Below are 22508 nucleotides of genomic sequence, written 5' to 3'. Positions count from 1 at the left end.
AACCTAAAATACCTCGAGGTTTATCTCTATGAATCTTAATCCCGATGACATAAAATGCATCACCCATATCTTTCACGACAAAATTCTTAGAGAGAAATTGTTTCACCACATGTAGCAAACCCCAATCATTGGCTGTAAGTAAAATATCATCTACATATAAAATAAGAAAACATATTTTACTCCGACTGACCTTGTGGTAGATGCATTGGTCCATGGGGATTTCATCAAAACCAAATGAAGAAATTATCCCATGAAACTTAAGGTACCACTGACGAGAGGCTTGTTTTAAACCATATATGGATTTATTAAGCTTGCAAACTAAATGTTCACCACTACTAGAGGAGAAGCATTCAGGTTGTTTCATATAAACCTCCTCCTCTAAATCACCACTAAGAAAGGTTTTTTTCACATCCATTTGTTGCAACTCAAGGTCAAAATGAGAAACTAATGCCAAGATAATACGAAGAGAATCTTTCTTAGATACAACAGAAAAAGTCTCTTCGTAATCAATTTCTTCTTTTTGAGTAAATCCTTTAGCAACGAGTCTTGCCTTGTATCTCTCAATGTTGCCTAATGAATCCCTTTTGGTCTTAAAGACCCATTTACAACCAATGGCCTTTGCCCCATTAGGAAACTCTACAAGGTTCCAAACTCCGTTATTCTACATAGAATTCATCTCATCCTTCATGGCATCATACCATAAATTTGACTGTTTACAACTCATGGCTTGATCAAAAGTTTCAGGATCATTTTCAACTCCAATATTATAGTCAGATTCTTGCAAATATACAATATAATCACTAGGAATAACTGATTTTCTTACTCTAGTAGACCTTCTTAATGTTGCATCAACATGTTCTTGGGGATCATGTTGTTCAGCTGGTTGTTCATCATTTTCAGGAATTTGATTATCAAATTGATCTATTGGATTATCAACAACAGGTTGTGGAATGACAATCATGTGTTGTTCATCAGCCCTTTTAACTTAAGGGGTATGAATTACAACCAATCTTTCACTTGATGTGGAAAGTTGAGACTCTATATAATCAATTTTAGAACCTAAGTCCCTCAAATGATCACTCCCATTGATCAAGCCATTTTCAAGAAACTTGGAATTTCCTGATTCTACAATCCTAGTAATATGATATGGATAGTAAAACCTATAACCTTTAGACCTTTCGACATATCCAATGAAGTACCCACTAATAGTCCTCGGGTCAAGTTTTTTCTCTTGTGGGTTATATATTCTCTCCTCAGACGGACAACCCCAAACACAAATATGTTTCAAACTCGGTTTCCAACCTTTAAACAACTCAAAAGGTGTCTTTGGGACAACCTTGGTTGGAACACGGTTTAATATATACACTGTCGTCTTTAGTGCTTCAGCTCACAAGGATTTAGGAAGATTGGAGTTGCTAAGCATACTCTGTACCATGTCCAATAATGTTCGGTTCCTTCTTTCTGCAACACCATTCTGATTTGGAGAACCAGACATAATGTACTGGGCAACAATCCCATGTTCTTGACGAAAATTTGCAAAAAAGCCAGGTGCTTGTCCATTCTGAGTATATCTGCCATAATATTCTCCAACTCTATTTGATCTCACTGTTTTTATTTGTTTGTCACATTGGTTCTCAACTTCACCCTTAGAGATTTTGAAGGCATCCAATGCTTCATTTTTTATGAAGAAAATAAACATTCATATATCATGAAAAGTCATCTATAAAGGTGATAAAATATTTCTGATCAGCGCATCCATATTTGGACAACAAATATCAGTAGCAATTATTTCTAATATGCTTGAACTCCTGTTAGCACCTTTCTTAGACATGTTGGTCTACTTACCCTTAATGCAATCGACACAAGTCTTAAAGTCAGCAAAATCTAAGTATTGGGTACCCCATCTTTCACTAACCCTTTAATCCTCTCAATGGAGGTATGTCCTAATCTGCAGTGCCATAACATAGAGGAATTCTCATTAATATTATACCTTTTAATACCAATTTGAACATGCATTGAACTATAAGTGGCATAATTTTGTAAACCAAGAAGATAAAGACCACCAGACAAGATACCATTCCCAACACATTTAGAATTATAAAATAACTCAAACAATGTGTCTTTAAAATTAAAGGATATCCAAAAAGTACGATTCTAGAAACAGAAATCAAGTTTTGAGAAAAACTTGGTACATAAAAGGTCCTTTCTAATTTCAAAATAAAGTCACTACTTAAAGTTAAAATGCAAGTTCTAATAGCCTCCACAAGTGAGCCTAGCTTATTGCTTGATAAAATTCTTTGCTCACTTCCCATTGGTTTCCTTAGGTTTTGCATACCCTCTAAAGAATTTGCAATATGGATAGTAAATCCAGAATCAATCCACCAGGTGTTAATATTAACACTAGCCATATTAGATTCATAACATACTAATGAGATTGATTTACCTTTCTTCTCAAGCCATTTTTGGAATATGGGGCAATTCTTCTTCATGTATCCCTTCTTCTTGCAAAAGAAATACTTTGCCACCTTCTTAATATTAGCTTGAGGTGGTATTTACCATTCCCCTTCTGATTAGCTTGAGACTTAGTTGTTTTGTTCTTCCCACAAGCAGTTGTCAACAATGCACTCTCACCCATCTCCATTACATGCCTTTCTTCTTCTTGAACACACATGGTCATTAATTCATTGATAGACCATTTGTCCTTATGATGTTGTATCAAATATTAAACGACCCATATTCCTGCGGAAGGGTATTCAAAATGAAGTGCATTAGGAAGGACTCAGACATATCAACCTCCAGTTTCTTAAGTTGAGCTAAAATATCTCGCATTTGCATTATGTACTCATGCACACCTTTCACACTAGTGAGTTAGAGAAAGGAGAACTTCATGATCAGGGTGCTTGCTAAAGCCTTATTTGAAGTGATGAACTGGTCATCAATGGCCTTAAGAAGGTCTCAGACCTTTTCATGTTGGTTGACAAAACCACGTATCCTAGCCGAGATTTTGGTCTTAATGAACATCACACTGAGTCGGTTGGATCGCTCCCACCGCTTATATAGCACAACATCAGTTGGACTACTTTCATCAGTGATTGCAGGTGGTTCATCTTTCCTTATAGCATAATCTATGTCCATCCACCCCAATTGCAGAAGAATTCTCTCCTTCCATATCTTATAGTTATCTCCTTTGAGTTTGAGAACATCACATTAAATATAAAAAAGCTAACAGTTTGAGAAGCTGCAAAATCCAAAGGCTTATGTCAAAATTTGAGGCATATTAATCTTAATTGTATCTTTCACCAATGTAAACATACCAGAAAATTGAATCTTGTGACATAAAAATTGTCTGTGGGCTAAATTTTTAATTCAATAAGAAACAATTAAACCTTATGATAGAATAATCAAATTACATACTCAAATTCATGTTTTACGGGTACAACATGAAAATAATTTAATTTTCTATCGCAAATATTTACTTTGTGATAAAATTGACAAATTATACATACCTCATGATCCCTGTGGGTAAATCATAAAAAATAATATGTCATTTTATCCCAATTAATTATACAAATATAATAAAAATTCCTATGGGATAAAATTCATTATATAAAGTACAATTAATCACAATATTAAGTCTAATTCCATATATGATCTTTAAACAACTTAATATATAATTTTAATCAAATTATAGATGCTATGGCTAATCCATAATTAATCAAAATTATAAAGATCACTTAAACATAAAACTTAATCATATGAGAATAAATCATATTAAGTATTTCAAGATCAAGATATAATACAATGATGAATAAAATTTTCATATATAATTTCATAATTGAAACATAATATTATGCATTTGATTTCATATATATATGCATAGAATAAAATTTTTTAGAATATATTCATGTATAAAGTAAATCAAAATTCCATAAATTGTAAAGGTAAACAAAATAAGGATATAAGATATGAAAAACAAATATATATCAAAAGACGTTTAACGATCTAGTGGCTTGTGTATTCAGGTATGTTGTATGTTATGGTTTTGAAACCTAATTAACGCAAAAAATGATGCATCTTTTGTTTGTTTTTTCCCGAACAAAACACTATTCATCATCTTCAATCTCTAGCGGGTCAAACCTGACTCATATGCAGACCCGGTCGATTCTCACTCATTTGGGCATCATTTTACACAGTTCAAAAGCAAAAAACAAGGAAATCAACCAAAATAAAGATTTCTAATCTTATTTTTTTAACAAACAAGGCTCTAAGGCAACTGAGGCTTTGATACCAAATGTTAGATTAAAAATTTTAACATGTGATGTTACAAACTACAATATGAAACACAGGTTATTAAAAAAATGCGGAAAAACAAAAATCAAATTATACCTCTAGCTATTGCCATGAAAGAGCTGCCTTGTTTTGGTTCTTCCAAGCTTTCACTCTCTCTATAAATGGTGTATCAAACAAAATTGGAAGAGGTGAGCTCAGGGACCAAGTGCACGTGCTATATATAGACATTCTACCATCAAGAATGCATTTAGTAGCCATTACCGCTCATTAGTGGTCATTACCATACATTAGTAGCCATTCAATTTGGCTTCTCAATTCCAAAACTGATGGAACTTTTCATTTTCCAAAATGTACATAACAAATTATTACACCTTCACCATAAGCTTGAAACTATCACTAAAGCTTCTACATGTGAGTTTGTGTACATATAACTTACTAAGATAGTAACATATATAGGTCTTGCTCGCTTTGGTCTATATTTCAATTTTCATGTACCTACATTAATGCACAAAGTTATTGCTATAAAACCCATTCTGAATGCATTCAAACTGCAACCTATCTTGACATGGTCTTGTTAAAATGATAGATTATAGCTCGAATTGTTTTAGAAGTTACGACTCAAAGGAAAGTCATGTAAGGTCTAAACGTTCATTTTAGATCAAAAGAAAAGGAAATAGCCATGTATAAAGAAGGAAGGGCTAGAATGATAGACAAATGAAAGTTTAGAAACCTTTTTGCAGAAATGGGGTGTTGGCTATGCAGCAATAAATAAAAGGCTAATTTTAGAGCCCATTTTTTTGTTTATTTGTCCACTAGACTGTATGAATTGGGGCATTTAGTCCCAGAAAATTTGAAAATCTTCCACTAGTCCGTAACCTTGTATATAATATAGCCATTCATTTTAATACTTTTCACTTTATATTTTATTCTTATTCTGTACTTAAAAAAAATTAAAGTCAATATTATTTTCCAAAAATAGGAATTAATGAAGTGTTTTTAAAATCTCAGAAATTAAAAATATTCAACCCATACAATCTTCTAGACGAACTATCTAACCATGAATTGCATTGCAAACCAGACCAAACACACAAAATATCAAATGTATAATTAATTTAGCCTAAATAATTTGCATTAACCATCGCTTCTAATATTAATTCTACCATAATGGAAAGCATCCATCATTCGAGTCCTCACTCTTCCATATAATCTGGATTCTCTGGAAGAATAAAAAACCTTCAAGAATAGGAGGTAGTGGAATATATCTGCACAAAAAACAAGTGTTAGTATTAGAGAGCTAAGAAGCACGGACTCAGATAAGGAACATGATATGGACATGGGACACGGCAAAATTAAAAAACACATGACATGGGGACACGATATATGTATAATAATAATAATAATCAACATCACAAACAAATAAATTGATAATTAAGATTTATATATTTATATTAAAACATCTTAAGCTTTATAATTTGATAATAAGTCTCACCAAAAAGTACTAAGAGACATCATATTCCCCAATACAAAAAAATATAAGAGAAATAAACCATAATAATAAAGTCTCACAAAAAGAAATACTATGAGAAACCATCATTGTAAATAAAGATTTAAGCCATTTCCTTTTGTTCTTGTTCACCATCATTGAAAAACACAACTTCTAACTCTGGTTCATCAAGAGATAACTGAGCAACCTCAAGAGTTCCATTGTCATCAAGTGGACCAAATTCATCTTCTGCAATGTCCCACATTTTAGTTTTCCCTTGATTGTATTGTGGGGAATTTCTATAAAGGAGGTGAAGATTACTATGAACACAACTTCTAACTCTGGTTCATCAAGAGATAACTGAGCAACCTTAAGAATTCCATTGTCATCAAGTGTGATGTAGTTCCATGTGGAGCTTGTAGGCCTTGGATCTTCTTCATCAATGGAGTCCTTTGCTTCTTGAAGATCAATGGCAGCGGAATGGAGAAGGAAGGAAGATGATTGGAGACGCCACTTCAAGGAGAAGATGAGTCAAGAACAAGCTTACCATTATAAGAAGTCATGAATAAGAGCTTGAAGGTGGGAGAAGATGAGTGGAGGGAGAAAGAGTCAAAATTTTATGCCTCAAATGAGGTCTGAACTCTGATGTGTAATTTCTCAAATGATCAAAGTTGAAAAAATCCACACACAAGGCCTCTATTTATAGTATAAGTGTCACACAAAATTGGAGGGAAATTTGAATTTCTATTCAAATTTCACTTGAATTTGAATTTGAATTTGTGGAGCCAAATTTGGAGCCAAAATTTCACTAATTATGATTAGTGAATTTTAGATATGGTTCAGCCCACTAATCCAAGATCAAGTCCAAGATTCTCAACTAAGTGTGCTTAGGTGTCATGAGGCATGTAACGCATGAAGGACATGCACAAAGTGTGACTGTATGATGTGGCAATGAGGTGTAACAAGGAAATGCTCTCCTCCCCCTTAGGCTAGACCAAAATTTAATTGGATTGAGTTTCTCCCAATTCAATTAAATTTATCTCCCAACACACACATCAAATATTCACTTAATGCATGTGAAATTACAAAACTATCCCTAATACAAAAACTAGTCTAGGTGCCCTAAAATACAAGGGCTGGAAAATTCTATATTACTAGAGTACCCTACCTACATTATGGAGCTCTAAATACAAGGCTAAAAAATAATGAAATCTTAATCTAATATGTATAAAGATAAGTGGGCTCATACTTAGCCCATGGGCCTAAAATTTACCCTAAGGCTCATGAGAACCCTAGGGCCTTCTCTTGCCTTTCTGGCCCAATCTTCTTAGAGTCTTCTATCCAATGCCCTTAGGGGGTAGGATTGCATCATTCCCCCCTGAAAAGGATTTGACCTCAAATCCAGAGGTTCTTGAAACTCAGGGATTCTTTCCTCAACACCTATAAAAAAATAAAAATATATGTATTAGTGGTGTTGGGTATGTTAGAGTAGGGTAAGGAATGAAAACCCCTTTCCTAGCCATCTTCCCATGAGAGAACATGGTTCCTCACCAACTCAATGAGTGGTGCTACAAGTATAGAAAAATATGAGACAAACGTTTTGTAAAAGTTTGTTAAGTCATTGAAGCCCCTAATTTCCCTTATACTTGGTGGAGTGGGTCATTCAGGAATGACCTTTATTCTCTTAGGGTCCATGGGAACCCCTTGATCACTATTTAAAAAGTTAAGGAAAGTAATGGAATAAAACATACCTTTTTCTTTATTTTCATGTTGATTATTCCCACAAAAAATTACGACAAACCTAAGGTGTCCCATATGAGCACCTAGGTTTGTATTGAAACCAAAAATAAGAACAAAACTACCTAATAAGTCCCTATCTACCCGAATCTTGAAGATGTTGGGCACATGAGTGAGTTTACAAAAGAGGGTTGCACCACTCAACACATTCATCATATCACCTATATTAGGGATTTGATGCCTAATAATACCTATTTTAGGCACCAACAAAGCACAAGGATTTAAGCTCTTACGAACCAAATCCTGATCCAACAAATCCTTTATTTGAGGACTAATATCAAGCCCAAGAGGTATGACAGTGCTAACAAGTGTCTTTTTTACAACTCCTCCTTAACCATTAAAGGTTGTCCTTCTTCTTGGGGGTAGATTTCTTCGCTAGATCCTTCCCCTTTTGCCTTTTCACTTTCACTAGAGGAAGGTGAAGTAATAGCCTCATCTTAGATACTATAAATTTCTTGGCCCCTCATAATTATAGTTTTCTTGGTGGGGCATTAAGAAGTAATGTGTCCTCTTCCAAGACATTTAAAGCACTTTATAGAGCTAGACTTCTCTTGCATACTAGCCTTAGGAGTTTGCTTTTCTATTGTCTTCCCCTTATCATCTTTGGGCTTAGAAGGTGTCGCCCCTAAGATGCCTAGACTTTAGTCTTTCTTTGGATAAGAGTGAGAGCCATAAGATTTTGAAGTAAACTTTCTTTTAAATTGTTGTTTTACCCTTATTTCCCAACTAAGTAAGTCTCTACATTGTCCTTTCCATGGAAGTATGGGAGGTTAATGTTAGCCTCTTAAGGATTTCTTTCCTTTTCTCTCCTATGGGAGTGAGGTCTAAGATGCGACCTATGCCTTCTTTCATAATAGTCACGAAGTTCTTCACTTAGGCTCTTACAAGAGTTGTGACTACTATAAGTGGCATGTTTTTCTTTTCTTAACTCTTTTAGTATTTTCCTTCTTTCTTCTTCCCTTATTTGCTCCCTCTCGTCTTGATTTATTTCTACCATCTCCTTTCCTTTTTCTTTTCTTTCCATAACTTAAGGGAACTCAACTCATCTAAGATTCTAGATAGAGGGTCCTTATGACTAGTACCCTCACCATTAACACTAGATGAATGATGACTCATGTTGGTTCCTAAGTTATTGTTCTTCTTGTTGGGGGTTTACAAAAAGGTAAAAGCTAGGTTTCCAAAAGAACTCAAGATAAGTGTGATAAGCAAAAAGAAAGTATTATGTAATTACAAGATAAACTAGGCGTGATTAGTAAAGAAAATAAGCTATGAAAGTAAGCAAGAAATTAAAGTGCAAGAAATGTAAACTAGGTGTATCCTAAGAGTGTTTTGATGACCAGATTTAAGGTTCCCAACAAAACACTCACTATCCTAAGGAAAAATTGCCTAAAATTATTACAGCCAAATGGAAGTTTGGTAACTTATTGGAGCCTCCCAACACACTTCCAATGAAAGGCCTTTTTGTTACAAAATTTGAAAGCAATGAAGGTAAGTAAATTGTCAATTTCAAAATTACAAAATAGTCCTCAATTTTGGTGGTTGTTCTCTCTTTGGTGATTCACTCAATTTGAAGTGCTTCTTAGTCCAATAGCTCTTAAGGTGATTGACCCCTTGCTTCTTGACTCAAATTCTCCAATTGATGGCATCAATCATCCTTTCCAATTCCCTATATGGCAACTCACAAACAAGGAAACAAAGAGACAAACAGTAACCAACGACCGAAAATGAAATGAAAGCTAAACTAATAGATTTTTAAGAAGACAAATTTTCAAGGATTATTCAACAATTAAAGCAATGAAAAGAACACAAAAGCAAGCTAGGACTCAAAGAGAAATCTAGAATGGCTATAGAGTAGAGTAAAAAAAAAAACTAAAAAAAAAAGACTCAAGACACCTCTAGTTTTGACACTTGTTTTCACACTAATTTTCAATTGAAATTTCAAAACTAAGATTGGTATAAAATAGGCACCAATTATAGATCAAATTTTGAGCCAAACAACAAACACACTTCCCTTTCACTTCTTTTTCCTAGACACTGATTTTCCTACCAAATTGTATGATTTTTATTATTTTTTCCTTTTATCCAAATCACTTTGTTCTTTTTTCTAATTTTTTTCCAGGTGTCTAGAAAATTCAGTAAAAATTTCATCTCAAATTTCGTAGTGACCAATTCCCAATAAATTTTACAAGTTCGTATGTTCAAGTTGCCAGCACCAATGATTTCAACCTAGAAATCAAGAGTAGTGTTTATGTTGCTTAAGGCTTAGATAGTTACAATTTGTGTTTCCTTATGCTCAATTGTCTTAAATAACACAATTCAAGAGAGCTTAAAACTTATTTTGATTCACAAATCCAGCCACAACTCAGCACCACAACTCAACTTCTTCATAGGCATGACCTAGGAAACTTAGAAAATAAAAAGAAAAGTTCAACAAGACTACTTCTTGGAATTGATTTAGAACATGTTATGAACTAAATAACATGCATGAATTAGACTCAAAATTCAAAAGATAGGCTAGGGATGACAAGAATACATGAACAAATGTATCTAGAATTCAATCAACAAAATCAAAATTCAACACAAACTTAGAACATAATGTGACAATTATTATGACTAAACATGACTCTAAGACAACATGGATTAAGTGATTTACACTTAGTTTTTTGTTTTTTTTAATCAATATTTTGGAAGAAAATTTAGATCTAAAGGTTCAACACAAGAATATGACTGAAAAATGATAGAACCTAAAATCAACACAAAAACATGATTCAAGAGTAGATCTATAAAATTTGAAGCATAGAAATGCAAGAGCAAGTGTAGATCTAAGATTTAATCGGTTTATTTCTTTGAATCTACTCTAAACAGCACCAAACCACAAGATAATAGAGGATATACATGGAGAATAAGATGAAGAACAAGGAATTAAAGTGAATTGATCGAACAAAAACATAGAGGAAGCAAAAGAACATCACTTAGACAAAGATGCTCATGATACCACATGACGTAGCTCCATGTTAAGCTTGTAGGCCTTGGATCTTCTTCATCAATGGAGTCCTTTGCTTCTTGAAGATCAATGGAAGTGGAATTTAGAAGAAAGGAAGATGATTGGAGACACCACTTTAAAGAGAAGATGATTCAAGAACAAGCTCGCCACCATAGGAAGCCATGGATAAGAGCTTGAAGGTAGGAGAAGATGAGTGAAAGGAGAAGGAGAGAAGGAGCACGAAATTTTATGCCTCAAATGAGGTATGAAATTTGAAGTGTAATTTCTCAAATGATCAAATTTGAAAAAATGCACACACAAGACCTCTATTTATAGCTTAAGTGTCACACAAAATTGGAGGGAAATTTAAATTTTTATTAATATTTAACTTGAATTTGAATTTGAATTTGTGGAGTCAAATTTGGAGCCAAAATTTCACTAATTATGATTAGTGAATTTTAGCTATCGCTCAGCCCACTAATCCAAGATCAAGTTCAAGATTCTCCACTAAGTGTACTTAGGTGTCATGAGGCATGTAAAGCATGAAGAACATACACAAAGTATGACTATATAACGTGGCAATGAGATGTAGCAAACAAATGGTCTCCTCCCCCTTAGGCTAGACCAAAATTTAATTGGATTGGGCTTCTCCCAATTCAATTAAATTTATCTCCCAACACACACATCAAATATTCACTTAATACATGTGAAATTACAAAACTACTCCTAATACAAAAACTAGTCTAGGTGCCCTAAAATACAAGGGCTGAAAAATCTTACATTACTAGAGTACCCTACCTACATTATGGAGCCCTAAATACAAGGCCCAAAAATAATGAAATCCTAATCTAAAATATACAAAGATAAGTGAGCTCATACTTAGTCCAAGGGCCCAAAATCTACCCTAAGGCTCATGAAAACCCTAGGGCCTTCTCTTGCCTCTCTAGCCCAATCTTCTTGGACTCCTCTATCCAATGCCCTTGGGGGTAAGATTGCATCAAAGTGGACCAGATTCATCTCCTGCAATGTCCTACATTTTAGGTTTCCCTTGATTGTATTGTGGAGAATTTCTAGAAAGGAGGTGAAAATTATTATGAACAAATACTAGGTCATCTACTCTTTGAGGTGTCATCTTATTTCTTTTCAAAGAATGTATGGAAAAGTATGTGCTCCAATTCTTTTCATAGCATGAAGATGAGCATGGTTGTCCAAGTAGCTTAAGGGCAATCTTTTGAAGTATTGGTGCATGAGCACCATGAACTAGCCACAAAGTACCTTTTAAAGCATTTCTTTCTTTCAAGAGTAAGTTCCACATCTTAATGTAGAAGAAGTCTATGTGAATCTTCACTTAGCCATTGATGATTATAATATCTTCAATATTTATAAATATAATCATAAATTAATATAACCTAATACAAAAATGTATGTAAAAAATTAGACTTTGGAAATTAATATATTATAGTAAAGGATATAATGTATTACCTTGGATTTAAAGAATGAGCTAGACAATGAAGAGGTGTGCTACTACTCTTAGTCCAATGATCAAGTAATATTGAGTGCACTACCTCATAAAAGATTGGTTCTTCATTTTTTGTCTTTCTTTCATGTTGGTATATGGCCTTTCTCACTTTCTCAATCATTGAATCCCACATTTCATATACCAAGTGAAGAGAAGTTGCATCCGTATCCGTTTTTCTAAGAACATCATAGATAGGAGTAGTGAAAGCAAGTATGTAATCAACCTTATCCCACCAAATACCACTCAACAAAGTTTCTTTCACAAATAAAACCTTATTGACATCATCCTCCTTGTAAGAAGACCAACGATCACTGATAACCATTTCTTGGAGCCCTTTTTTCAAACTGCTAAACCTCTTGAGCATTACTATGGTAGAAGCAAATTTGGACTAGCAACTTTAATGAGTTGAAGTTGTTGAACTTTGATAATCTCATAAAGTGTCCCATGATAAAGTTTTTAATATATCTAACATCTTCCATAATTCATGTGATTCAAGAACATTGTTGGTAAGCAACACTGTTTCTTTCAATGTTCTTGGCTGAATATATATTTTTCAATGCAAGGTTCAAGGTGTGCACAACACAAGGAGTCCAATAAATGGAAGGAATATATGCTTTTATGAGAAAACTTTTTTCCTTACATACAGCTACATTATCAATCACAACTTGCACCACATTTGATGGCCCAACCTCCATAATGATATCTCTCAAGTGTTTAGCGATGAAATTCTTGTCTTTTACCTCACCTGAGCAATCTAATGCCTTTAAAAACATCAATCTATTCTCAGTGACAACCATAAAATTGATAAGAGATCTTCTTTGAGGATCACTCCACCCATCACTAATAATTTTTACCCCTTTCTAACTCCATGATTTTTTTATTGGCTGCATGCAATAGGTTCTCCACGTGGCTTCTTTCCTTTGTAGGAAAGGTTGTTCTCAACTTATTGTAACTTAGAGGTATATACCAATTGATATTAGAAGAACTGACAGCATAAGAAAATGTCTTCCTATAATAAAGATTCATTGCTAAATGAAATGGTAGATTTGAAGAATAAAACTTCCTTGCAATTTTAATCAAGAGCATATTTGGCTTGCACATTGAAAGAAGCTTCTAAATGATGTTTCTTAGTTGGATTAGCACTAATGTTTGTCTCTTGATCTTCCTTAGAGATTGGAGGTAAAAGGACACATTTTTTATTTGACTTCTCTAATTTCAATGATGCTTCATTGTCCAACTTTTTTTAGCTCAGCAAGTTTTGAAAGAGTTATCTTTGCATAGACTCAAACTCCCGCTCCTGAGATTTTTAACAAGTGAGCCTTTACTTTAGTGTAAGATCCATTGAATGGAATTTCAAAAATGTTGCACTTGATCTCATAATTTCCACCACCAAGAATCTTTATTGTCTTTGAAACATATTTCCATAGAGGTCTAGTTTCATCCTCTTGTTCTATAGCTTGATTAGTAGCACCACTCATCTATACAATAAAACCAAAGCAAATAGATACAATAAATAACAATATGCATTGAAACATTCATAAAAGTATTTATAAAAATTAGCAAGGAATGAAATAGTTTGTTGTGTGTGTGCTATTGTGTGACAACAAAAGCAACAAGCCAACAAGTCTCAAATTATAAATATAATGTAAAACAACAAATGCATCAAATACAAGATATTAGCATGAAGTGTTAATGCTGAAAAGTATGTAACTACAATATATAATATAACTAAAAATGAATAGTTTTGTTAAATTTATTTGTAAAGTATAATTTACCTAGCAAATATAACTAAAAACTACAATATATAATATCAAATTTTTTTGTCAACAACAAATGTAGAACTTTTATATATTTAGCCTTACCCAGTATAATTTATAAAGCTTGTATGCACTATTCAGTCTTACATAGATAAGAAAAACATAGGGACAACTAGCTTACAGCCTTACACAATATAATTTATAAAGTAGCCTTACACAATTATGCCAACACAACGTTTCTCCCTTGTGGCCCAATCTACAAAAGAAGCACTCTACAAAAAACAAAACCCTAAAAAACCCCAACTCACTTTAACAGAATCCCAATAGCCCAATCGCAATAAAAAAATGGGAACGAAGAAGGAACCCATAATGTGAAAACAAGGGAAACATTACATAAATAGTTGAAGGAAGTGAAAAATCAAACATTGTTTTGGTGTGGGTGCGACAAGCCGATGACACCCGTGTGAGTCTAACAACATGTTCTAGTGCGACAATGATGATGCAGTCTAGTGCGAGGTTGTTGACAATGAGGTTGTAAGTTGCAACGAAGAAGACGATGTTTGGTCGTTGTTTGGTTCAAGTTCAAGAAACAACATTGGTGAGGTTGTACTATCCGATGACAACATCGGTGAATGGAGGCTGGTTCGAGTTCAAACGACATTAGACAATGTCATGCAAAGAGGGAAACCAAAAACGCGAAGCAGAAGAGACTTGAGAAGGCCAATGGTTCGTTATATCTTCTGCCTTCTCTTTACTATTTTTTAATTTGACTTTAAAATAAATAAAAAAACAAAAAAGAAATAGAAGTGCCTGCGTGCAATGGCTAAATTGTGTCCCCATGGGTCGTGTCCGTGTCAGAAGCACGTCGGACATCTCAACACACCACTCCATAGTCGTGTTCGTGCTTCCTAGTTATGAAGACAACAACATACACATGCCTGTTATTAAATTTCAGGGTAGTGGTATGTTAATTAATTTTATGTTGCTAGCTCTACCCTATATACTTAATAGATAAGAGAACAGGTACACAGCGAGTCTAAAAACCGATGATTGTCTTAGGATGACCAACCTATCCAACAACCTACTACATAACCATCCCAACCAACACTGATAAAGGATTCGAGTTTTCATCTACAGTCAACAACATCCTTGTTTGTTGCAACAAAATATAACTTAAGACTAGCTTAAAATATCACTAGAAAAGTGAAACATGACACTCAAACAAACTTGCATTGGCAAAACAAGGAACTAGAGAACATAGTGATATTTTCCTAACACCATAGCTTTCATATCTATTTAACAACCATGTATACTAGAGGCATGGGGTGTCACAAGGTAGAAGGAGGGACGAGCTGAGAGGCAGAAGAAGGGAATGGGATAGTCTATGACATAAGTGTGGGACACAAGAGAGGCTGAGGAGATCAAATCAACAAAAGAGAACTTCCTTTTTCTTCACCCACTTTCTTGAATATATAATGGTTAGTAATGTGTGGGAAATATTCCAAAGGTTGAGTAGTGTGGATTACCTATTCATATCTCGCAAAAGAATGGTGGATGGAGATTCTTTCAAGTTTTTGGGAGTCCATGACGAAGGCGTGTTGGAGGAGTGACTCAACAATATTTGTATTAGAGATATGAGGTTGTTTATGAATGTACCCAAATACAGGAAACCAGAGGAGAAACAGAATCAAGGTTCCGGTCTGAACAGGGTAGATGAAAGAAATACCAATGTTCAATCAACATTAAGAAGGGAGGGATGCTCTTATGCACAAGCTACATTGACAAACAAATCGATTTGGGTTCCCAAAGATTAGTGAAGAAATGGAGGAAAGTACCCAAGGTGGTTGGAGATGGAAATCAAAAGGACAAATGAAGAGTGGCTAAAAAAATGCTTTGTGGGATGGTTAAACAAGGAGGCATCTTTGTTCAACCTTCAAAAGGCTTTCTTGGGGTTAGGATGGTGGAAGAGGTTAAACCTTGGAGGGAAGGAAGTTGTTGTTGGCAAAGGAATCATGTCATCGTTGATGATGAATCAGTCGAAGAAGAATGGTGAGGTTCGTTGTACCTGGGCAAAGCCAACATTTGCAAAAGCGTTAACAAGGTTTTGCCTAGCTAAATTAACATTTGTGTCACAAAGTGGGCCACAACAGGACGACGATAAAATAAGCTAAAAAGAGGTCTTCCAAAAAGGAAAACTGGGGGAGTCGCCACCAACGTTTATTTAAGGAAAACGTTGGGAAAATCAGAAAGGCTAAGGAATGTTTTACAGTTTGAGAAAAAGAATTCAGGAGTCATTTACGTGCGGAAAAGGTGTTAGCACCCCATGCGCCCTTGATGAAGACGACAACCTTTAATTGAGTGTGCTAAAAATAAAGTGACTTTTTAATTATTTATTTTTCCTTGAGAACATGAGTTATGTTTGTTTATTTAGAAAAGAAAGTGAATTTTATTTTTTAGAAAAAAAGGGAATTTTATGTTTTTTTAGTTTTTTAGGTCAACAAGGGATTTGCCTTCGCTCCTACATATCCTCAGATGCAATGAGGAAATCAGACTTACGTAGTTCTTTGGGTAGAAAATAGTTTGTGTGTTGGGTTGATTATATTTTTTTGAAAGATTATTTTTAATTATGTGACAAAAAGTCGTTAAGGTGTTGGACCTTGAAACAACGTTGAATTTTAAGAAAACGATGTAGAGAGCCGCTTAAGGCATTGGACCTTGAAGTGATCTCGAGTAATGTACAATTTTTATGGAGAAAAATGAGAATTGAATGATTATTTGTTTATGAGAAAAGGGAGAATCTCAAGTATACTTTGTAAAGTCAAGCAAGTCAGATACTCAGCATGGTTTTCACGAAATTTTACTCCCACGTTATTGAAACACCATCAAGCAAGTCAAAGACCTAGCATGGAGTGCACAAAATGTGAAAAAAAGATTTTGGGTTTGCAATAAACTTTGCGAAGTCAAGCAAGTCGGAACCCAACATGACATTCACAAAATTTACTCACGTTATTAAAACACCACCAAGCACGTCGGAGACCCAACATAAAGTGCACGGAATGTAAGCATGTACTGAAGAGTGCTACCAGAATTTCAAAATGATTAATGTAGCATTAAGTGTTAGACAAGTGGCCTTAGTTATCTTAAGAAGGGGGGGTTGAATTAAGATACAAAAACTATTCCCCAATTAAAAAGTTCACTCTCTCTTTTTGGATTAACAATGCACATATAATATGAATTACTCAAAAGGCAATTCAAAATAAACATCTTTAAAGTAAAAGATAAATAGCAATAAATATAAGAAGTTTAAGGGAAGAGAGAAATGCAAACTTGATTTATACTGGTTCGGCCACTTCCCGTGCCTATGTCCAGTCCTCGAGCAACCCACTTGAGATTTTCCACTCTCTTTGTGAGACTCCTTTTACAAAGTCTGAACCACACATGGATAACCTTTCCCTTGTGTTCAGGAATCCTTACAACTTAAGAGACCCTCTGTCTCTTAAACAATTTCCTATGAATAAGAAGAAGAATAAGTTTCTCTCTTTAAGAGAAAGATATTACAATTGAAGATCAATCAAGATTCCTTATTGAATATGCAAGTGTTAGACCAAGGAATCCTTTTTGAGAGGATAAGACATTTCAGTTCAAAAAAAACTCTCTCTCAAAATTCGTGTCCTAAGTCACCTATATATAGGCCTTTGATGGCCATTCAAAATCATTTGAAAAGATGTGATTGTTAGGAGTTATTTTAGAAAATTCTTCACTGGTAATCGATTACCAAAATAGTGTAATGAATTACACAGTTGTTTTCTGAAAAGTTGTGACTCTTCACATTTGAAATTTGAATTTTAAACACTGGTAATCGATTACCAACTCACTGTAATCGATTACATAATTTGAAATTTAAATTCAAATTTCTTAAGGCTGTTTTTAAAACGTTCAAAACCTCTAGTAATCGATTACAAGCCTTGTGTAATCGATTACATGCTTTCGAAAATATTTAAAACCATTTAAAACCTTTTCAGAAAGCATATTGGCCACTGGTAATTGATTACAGCCTCTGGTAATCGATTACCAGAAAGTAAATCTCATTTTAAAATAGTTTAGATAAAATTATTTGGCCAAACCTTTTACTTTTTCAATTTGGAAACTTCTTCCTAAGACTCTAGAGATCAACTTGATCATTTATCTTGAATTTCTTGAAGTCTTGTCATGAATTAAACTTCATAAGCACCTTTCTTTTGGCATCATCAAAATATCATGATATCTTGCTTCTACATTAAGTGATCAACAGATGAGACACACACAAATAAATCGAATGGGAATATAAAAGGATAGAATAGCAGCAGGGAATACTCTTAGTAATTAAGGGCATAGGATTCAGACATGGGGAAAATAAATAAGTGACAAAATATTTATAGTACATTACAAACTAAGAAACACAATGATAAATCAAAAATGAAAAATAGAGCCAAACCAGAATAAAGGAGGTGTAAATAAATTTTTTTTACTTTATTTGGGCTATGCCCAAAAGGAGTGGGGTGTGCATATAAATGAAGATGTGACTAATGATATTTATTTTATGTACAATTATTTTTTCGAAAACAGGTTAGGCCCAAAATAAAAGAATGAATTATATATGTGAAAAAGGTGGTGTTAATAGCAATTTTAGTTTTGTTTTCCTTTCTTTCATTTTTTTTTATATTTTTTATTATAAAAGATGATGGCGAACAAACATTTTAAAAAAATTCTAAGAGTCTCACCAACAACTGGAGGTCCTTCTTTCTTTCCTGACTCTAGTGTCAAATGACACAATACAGTGAACTTCTTTCGCCTCCTCAGGATTTATGCCTCTTCTTATTTTTTTCATGTTCTCTATGTGTTTTTTTCTCTATGTTTTAGTGTAAGTAATTGTGTTCATACCTTCTCCTTTTATAGTGTTCTTTCTCCTTCCGTCCTTTATAATTCTTTCCCTTATTATTATTTTTTCCTATTTTACTTCTCTTCTTCCTTTCCACTTTTTCTTTTTTTTTTCTTATTTTATTTCTTTCCTTTTTTTTTCTTTTTTTCCTTTTCCTGTTCTTTCTTTCCTTTTTTTCCTTTTTCGTTTTCTTTTTCTTTCTTTTTTTTTTGTTTTCTTTCTTTCCTTTCCTTTCTTTTTTTTCTTTCTTTCCTTTTTTATTTTTTATTTTCTTTTTGTGTTCTTTCCTTCCCTTTTTATTTCTTTTTTTTTTGTTTTTTTTTCATTTTTTCATTTTCTTATTTTTTTTCATTTCTTTTGTTTTTTTTTGTCTTTTTTGAAAAATTTGTCCAGGCAAAATTAGGGTCTAACAATTTGAACCCAGCACTTGGACCATCAAGCAATTGTGACTCGGAAAAATCAAGGAGAGTAAAAAATAAGGTTTAAAGCAAATAAACAAAATTGAAAACTTGAGACAAATAAATAGCATAGCTAGAAACATTTCTCTGATAAAATGGAACATGAGCACAATCACATAGTATAATTTCAGCCTCACAAAATTCATGCAGTAGGTTGCATAAAGTTGTCTTGTATTATAATGTCAGCCTACACAAAATTCATGCATAAAATTTTCACTGAGGGTTGAAGGAACAATGGAAGATTTTCCACACAAAGATGTTAGCACAAGTTTCTCTCTCTAAGATTGCTTCAATTGGTCTTCATGATTCTCCTTCACGTCCTTTTAAAGCTTCAAAGACAATCATTGAAGTGGAGCCCAGACAACTGACATACTTCTTGAAGAAGCAAAAAGAGATGGCAATTGTCAAGTCACAACAGCTAGCAAAGTTTTTTTCGAGGTTTTCATTTTGAGGAACCTTTTTTTATGAGCATAATGTAACAACCCACCTCGTCGTTACGATATCACCACGCTAAACTGCGAAAATTTCAATTTTTAAATTAAAACTCTGTTAATTTGTTTATGAAAAATGAAAGTAAATTTTTTGCGATATACATTCAGCAAACAATGCATAATTACTTAAATGAATACATATATAGATATAGTAACTCAGTACACATCATCCATATAATGGAAAGTAAATTAGCTTATACATATAATTAAATCTGTAATTTACATCCTCAATTCAAAAAAGAATTATAGAACCAGCTACGGAGGAGTTGATTAACAAAACATAACTTTCTCCTAAAATAATTTCAACATCATCATGTCGGCTTGACGACTCCACAAAAGAATCTCACTTCACGAACTCTACGACTGTCATTCTACTCCCATGAATAAAGGTTCACGATCATCACAGGTACAAACCACACGGTACAACAATTGCAAGGGTGAGTTTATTATAAAAGAAATTAATACAAAAATAAATTAACCATAATTAGTAAGAAAACATTAAAAAATACAATAAGCATACACAAACATCCATTAGTCCAACATACACTCAACAAGTAGTCATCATCCATCCATAATTCCAATCAATCATGCTCAGTATGATGTATGCACCTGATCTCAACTCTCAAATGCAATGTGGTACCATTCATCAAGGAAATAGCTTAAGTGTGTCCACAAACCACTCTCACTTAGGAAAACTAGGTAGCAAGTGTCGAGGTCACCCTGTCATGCATAGGCAACTCCCCCCATGGTGATCAGCTTGAGTCTCAAGGGTGTTCTAAACCGAGTGACATGCCCCCAAGTACAAGTATTCCCCCTCATGAGAAACTACAAGTACTTACTGACAAAGTTTATACTATTTCCATGCAATATGAAGTATGAAACATGAGCACCATCAATGCACTGACCGTGGATAATTAAAGATTCTAAGTCATCCCCCTCCAGAGATGCTTAAAACTCTTTAACCACTCTATTTCCCCCACTAGGGATATCCAACATGATCACTACACCCCCCCATGTACATACACATCACACATCATCACAATGACATTTTCAACATCAACAACATCTCAACTCAATGTCATTCTCAACATCAATATCATTTCATCTCAATATCATTCTCAACATCAACATTATCTTATCTCAATGACATTATCAACAACACATCAACATAATCATCAATAACAACATAATCTCGTATCAATATTATCATAAACACCAACGTCGTCTCGTATCAATTATTATCAGTATCATCTTCAATAACAACATCATTCTCTATCAACATTATCATAAACATCAACGTCACCTTATATCAATTAATATCATCAATAACAATATCATTGGTAAATCACATTCCACTTATACATACATATATAGTTCATGCCTGAGATTCACACTCCCCAGGTCTTCCTACAACACAAGTCTAATAAAAATAATAATGTCGTTTATCAATAACAGACGTATCGCATCGCATTAGTCAAAAATATTGTTTTCTTGAAAACCAATATACAACAAGGACAGTCATACATCCCCATAGTTAGGTTCATTGACCCAAACTATGGTATCAAAATCCATAAATTATAATAAACTCTCCTCACCTATCATGAGCTCTCCATCATTTCATCTTCATGTCGCTCAGAGACCTCTCTCACTCACGTTCGTCAGTCCAAACACAAGGTTCTATATACTAAATTGAAGGAAATTTAGTATAGATATCAAAAACAAGGTTAATAACAACATTCGAGGTCAATTACCCCTGTCAAAACATAAATGGCTAAGGGGTGTTTCGGATTCTACTGAAAGGAGATGTCATTTTGAAATTCTGATCATGCCAATGTGACCGGGGTTCAGTGAAGGTCACAAAAATAACATCTATTTTATAAAAAGATAACTTTTACAACGTTTCATTTTCAAGGGTTTTTCAAAGGAAGTGTAAAAGCACCATATTATAGTACCCAAAACACAAGAGACACTAAGAGAAGCTCAAACTAACTAGGTGAAAGACTTAGAAGTCAAGATTACCTCAGAGAAGCTACGAAAGAAAGGATTGAGAGATTTTTCTCCATGAATCCTTGAGGTGGATTCTAAGGATTCTACTCTGATTAAAACGTTCCTCATGGTGTGGTGGTTGGACGACAAGTAACGACAGCTCGTGGTGGCCACCGATGTTTGTGGGTGGTGGAAGAGGAGTCTCTAGGGTGGTTTGAATGGAATTTTGAGTGAGAGAGGCGTGAAATCGTGTTTTTCTCACTGAAAAACATATTTATAATCTGCAGATCTCTCTTAGCGAACTCGTCTCACTAAGCGAGAGTCCACTTTTGGCGCTAAGTGCGACTTTTCACGCTTAGTGCAATTCCCCTCGGGTTGGGATTTGCACTAAGTGCAACAATTCTCGCTCAACGCAATTCCTTCTCGGGGTTGGAATTGCGCTTAGCGCACTTCTCGTGCTACGTAAGAGCTCAAAAGTTGTTATTTTGAAAATCCCAACAATCAAACCATGGATAGTTTTCTTAAGAACCTCCAGTCAAAATTTTAACGAAATCCAACGGTTAATGAATTCAGGATTGTGATTTTACTTGAATAGGTTTAGGTAAAATTTGAAATCTCATAATTTCAACTTAGGTCAATAAAACTCCACATAACTCAACATTCACATCAATAAAATAATGCATAACTAATTCACAGCATACCTAAACTCATTCAATTCAATTATATAATCAAATAACACGATAAATATAATTAAACATCGATTTATAATTATCGATATTTTAGGGTGTTACAAAAAGTCCCCAAAACTCAATTGCTTAATTGAATT

This window comes from Glycine max, chromosome 8 (genome assembly GCF_000004515.6).
Source record: "Glycine max cultivar Williams 82 chromosome 8, Glycine_max_v4.0, whole genome shotgun sequence".
Classification (NCBI taxonomy): domain Eukaryota; kingdom Viridiplantae; phylum Streptophyta; class Magnoliopsida; order Fabales; family Fabaceae; genus Glycine; species Glycine max.
Note: the sequence above shows the minus strand (reverse complement) of the source record.